Raw genomic sequence first — 5,287 nt, forward strand, 5'->3', positions numbered from 1 at the left:
AGTTGAAGTTTCAAACAAACAGATGAATTTTCAACCAAGAAGATTAATTTTATATAAAAAAAGACGATCTTTGAAACCAATAATTGATTTTTCAACACAAAAATATCAATTTGTAATTGAAAATTTCAATTTTTTACCGAAAGTGACAGAGTTAAATTTTTAGTTAAAGAATTTAACTTTTAACAAACAAAAAAAACGGAATGTGCAACTTAATAATTTTGTTCTTAATCACAAAGATGAATTTTCAAAGGAGAAGACTAATTTCCTACCGGAATAACGAATTTTCATCGAAATATGTGCATTTTCAAACCAAAGGGTTGAATTTTCAACTAAAAAAGATCAATTTTTAATCTTAAATATCAATTCTCTACCAAAAATGATATAATCCAATTTTATATTACATAAATTAATTTTTGACTAACTATGAAGGAATTTTCAAAAAAATAATAATTGAACCCTCAATGAAGAAGATGAATTTTCAACCGCGAAGATTAATTTGCCTGTTTAAAAAGACGGTTTAAAAAAAATTGTATTTTTAACGAAAAAAGATCAATTTTTTTAGATATCTTTTTTCTATCAAAAATGGTATAATCGACTTTTCTCTTAAAGAAATTAGTTTTTCATCAAAAAACGAATTTTTGATGTAATAATAGAATCCTTGAAACAAAGATGAAATTTCAATTAAGAAGTTTATTTTTCTATCAAAAATAGCGAATTTTCAACAAAATTCTGAATTTCTAAATACTGCATTAAAACAGATAAATTTATTTCCAGGTAGTTCAATCTTTAACGAAAAAGGGTCGATTTTAAACCAAAAGGATTAATTTTCTACCAAAACATAAAAATTTAAAAAATTAAATTATTAAGTACAAAAGGTCAATTTTCAATTTAAAATATTAATTTTCAACCAAAAATAGTAGAATCGAAATTTTTTTTAAAGAAATTTGGTTTTGACAAACTGAAAAGGATTTTTTTTTAAATAACTCAATCCTTAATGAAAAATATTAATTTTCAGCCAATAATATTACGTTTCTACAAAAAATTACGAATTTTCTACAAAATCTATAAAGTTTCAAACAAATATATGATTTTTATCCAAAAAAATATCATTTTTTAACCAAAAGTAATATAAGTAGATTTTATCATTTTAGAAATTAATAAAAAAAAAGAAATTTGAAGAAAATAGTTGAATTTCCAATCAAAAAGCTTCGTTTTGAACCGAAACAGATGAAGCCTCAATTATGAACTTAATATTCAACGAAAAATTAAATAGTTCAGTTTTTAGTTAAAAAAATAATTTTTAACTTAAAGAAGGGCAATTAAAAAAAAAAGCTGAGTTCTCTACCAAAACAGATTGAAATTAAAAATATCAATATGTTATTAGCCAAAAATGGAAAGTTAAATTTTCACTTAAATAAATTAATGTTAAAAAAAGAATTGTCAGAAAAACGGTTGAATCCTAAATAAGCAAGAAGAATTTTCAAACAGGAAGATTAATTTTATACTAAAAAAGACGAATTTTTAACAAAATCTATAAATTTCTTAATTTCGTTAGATTTTTAACTAAAAAGATTAAACTTTAATTTAAAATTTTACTTTTTCATCAAAAATGTCATAGTTTAATTTTCTGTTAAAAAAATTCATTTTCAACAAAAAAAAAAGTGTTATAAAAATTATTTCAAAGGAGATCGAATCCATTTACCATTAGGCAGATTCTGCAATTCAAGTCTTTGAATCGATCAGGAAGGAAATTTTGTTGTTTTCAGATTAAATTTTAAGAAAACTATTTTTTTGTCATAAAAAAATTCTATGTTCGAAAGATTAATTTGTAACTAATAAGATTAATGTTTTACAAAAAAGACGAATTTTGAACCAATTACTTTATTTTTAATCTATAAGGGAACAGTTTTTAAAAATTTGTTGTCGAAAATGTTCAACAATTTAGATGCATTTTTTTATGTCTTGACTAAAATTGTTTCTTGGTTAAAAACTCATCTCTTTGGGTAGAAACTTGATTTTCTTACTGAACATGAACACAATGAAAATGTATCCCTTTAAGTTGAAAATTCAACTGCTTTTTTCTTTGCTTGTTCTAGAGCTTTGCGCTCGATAATATATGCATATATACATCTACAACTGTAAGTTGGTAGTTGTAAATTATCTTTTGTTAAAGTTCCTTTGTTGAGGACTCAATTATTTTGTTTAAAATTTGTACTTTTTGTTTGCATTCGAGTACTTGATTAAATGTTAAACTAAATGAGTAAAAATGGATATTTTTTGGATTGAAGATTCATCATTTTAGTTGAAAATTCTTTCTTTCTTTGGGTGAGAATTAATCTTTTTTGTTGAACATTCCTCTAATTGTTTTAAGGTTAAACGACCTTTTACAAATTAATTTTTTTTTTGTAGAAGATTCATTATTTTAGTTAAAAATGTATCTCTGGTTAAAAATTTTAAAATTTTCTTGAAATGAAATTTTTTATTCAATTCAGCTTTTGTTTTAGAATAATCATATTTTTTAGTTTTTGGTTGAAAATTTATCTACTTATTTAAAAGTTTAACCATTTTGTTAAAATTTTATATTTTTGGATGAAAAATTAACTATTTGATTGCAAATTCGTTCATTTTCAGTGTAAACTGTTTTGTTAAAAATTTGGCTTTTTAATGGAAGATTTGTATTTGACACCGAATAGTTTAACTTTTAACCAAATAGTTAAATTTTCAACCTACAATTATAAATTTTAAACTGACTGGCTAAATTTTCAAACAAAAAACATTAATCTTTAACCAAAAAGTGTTGCATTAAAAAAAAGAATTCTCAATGAAAACGCAGTGGTGGATATCTTAAAACAAAAAGAAAAGATTTTCAACAAAATATTTAAATTTTTAACCAGAGTTGAATTTTCGAACCAGCATGTAAATTTTCAACAAAGTAGTTAACTTTTTAACCTGCAAATATGAATTTGAGATAGAAAATGTAATATTTGATATTTCAACGAATGCAGATGCTGCCAAGAGATGCTTTGTAAAATAAGGAAACGAATTTTCAATCATAAAGATTAATTTTCTATAAGAAGTTCGAATTTAAACCAACAGTAGCAAAGTTACCTTTTTACACAGACAATTAATTTATTTCCGAAAAAAAAAAAAGAATTAAAAAAAATAGTAAATTTGTTAACCAGAGATGAATTTTTAACTAAAATTATGAATTTTTCAACTAGAAAGACGAATTTTAAACAAATAAAGAATTGCCAGTTAGGAAATAAAAAAATTTGTCCCACTTCTTAAACTTTTAAGTCAAAAGACTATTTTTCTGTAAAACAATTATAACACCGTGACCCTCCATCTACCACCATCGACCAAATTTTTTACAACACCTTCACCCCACATGATAATTTTTCAAATAGTTATTTGTTGAAAGTTTTATTTTGAATACGATATTTCATTAATTTCAATGTAATTTGAAATATAATAATTATTATTTTAATTTTAAAGAAAATATTTATGTTTTTCATAAACTTTAATGTGATAAGTCCAGGGGAAAGTGGGAGACTTAACTAAGCCCAATAATCGAAAATTTACAGAAATTTGCCTTACAAAGTAGTGTTTAGAAGAGTTTACCAAGTGGCAACAAGCTTATTACATGTATTTTTCAACATACAAGGTCTTTGTTGATTATTACAATTTGCGTTCAAAAATTTTACCAAATTGATTTATCAAAATTGTGGTGTAAAAATGCAAAGTTCATTATTTAAAGAATATTATTATCATCAACGTGAGCTACAAAATCGTAGTAAATGCTATTCATCAATATTAGATGTAAATTAATCTTTAATAAAAAAAGCTCATTTGGAATAAAATAGTTCATTCTCTACCTAAAAATAAAGAATTCGTTGAAATACTATTATAAAAGATTAATTACAGTTTCAGATACAGAACTCATCCCTTGATATCTTGTATTATTTTATACTAATATTTTGTAACATTCATTAAATATGTATAACATAGAAAAGATAGGCTTTTCATTTATTCTTTTTCATAAAAAGATAAATAGGCGCGCGTAAGACTACTAGTATAATATATAGTATAATATTTTTAAAGTAATATTTCATTGAAAATTTTCTTTTTATACACATCATTTTGCACAGAAAAAAAAATAATAATTCAAAAGAAAATTTCACTTACCGTACGAAAAAGTTACATTGATTCCACACTGGGGTCCAATGCCCCCACTAACGTAATATTTTTGGGGAAATTGTTTCTTCAGTATACAATTTACGCCTGGGGTTAAAATATAAACTACCTTAGAAAAATAATAGTTTTTTGGGTTAAAAATTAATAGAAAATTAAAAGAAAATAGTTGAATCCTAAATAAAAGCAGATTAATTGTAACCAAACAGTTCTATTTTTAATGAAAGAGATGAAATTTGTACCAAACAAGATAAATTTGCAACCAAAAAATGAATTTTCAACCAAACAAATTACTTTTCAACAGCAGAAATGAATTTTGTGCAAACTAGTTCACCTTTCAACAAAGCAGGGGAATTTCCAATAAAAAAAAAGATTTCTGGACGAGAAATATTAATCCTTCAAATATGTGAACCAAAGAAAGGTTTGGATTTTAAATCACAAACAGTTAACTTTATTCAAAAACTAATGATGCTCAAAAAAGTCATTGAACTTGCAACCAAATTACATGAATTTTTTAGTAAGAAGTTTTATATTTAGGTTCATTTTTAACAAAAAACATGGAGTTTATACTAAAAGAGGTGAATGTACAAACTAAAAAGAGGATTGTTTAAAGAAATTAAAATGTTCAACCAAGAAAGATTGGTCGTAATGTACGAAAAATAATTTTAACGAATTGTTTAATTTGCAATGGAAAGGTATGTCTTGTCAATAAAAAATGCAATAGTTCATCTTCCAACCAAACAAGAGAAAAAAAAGTTATTGTAAATTAAAGCATATTCAGTTCAAACCAGGGGGTGATACGATTTTCGCTTTTGCATTAGAGGCGTCAGTCAGTTTTGTGCAGAACGGCGAGGCTTGAAACATTGGCGAAACATTCGAAGTATAGATCCGAACTGTCGAGCAGGGTACGACTCAACCCGTTCAAACGGAGTAAAAAGTGTTTTTCTTCGTTCCAAAAAGTGAGGTTGAATTTGGCAATAAGCAATTAATCGTGACAAAAGGATTTTGTTAATAAAACTGGATATATAAAATGTAAAGATTACTTTTTAAAGGATCAGATAATTTGGAAAAAGGAAGTTTTAGCTTCTAATAGAAC

Source organism: Belonocnema kinseyi, chromosome 8 (genome assembly GCF_010883055.1).
Source record: "Belonocnema kinseyi isolate 2016_QV_RU_SX_M_011 chromosome 8, B_treatae_v1, whole genome shotgun sequence".
Taxonomy (NCBI): domain Eukaryota; kingdom Metazoa; phylum Arthropoda; class Insecta; order Hymenoptera; family Cynipidae; genus Belonocnema; species Belonocnema kinseyi.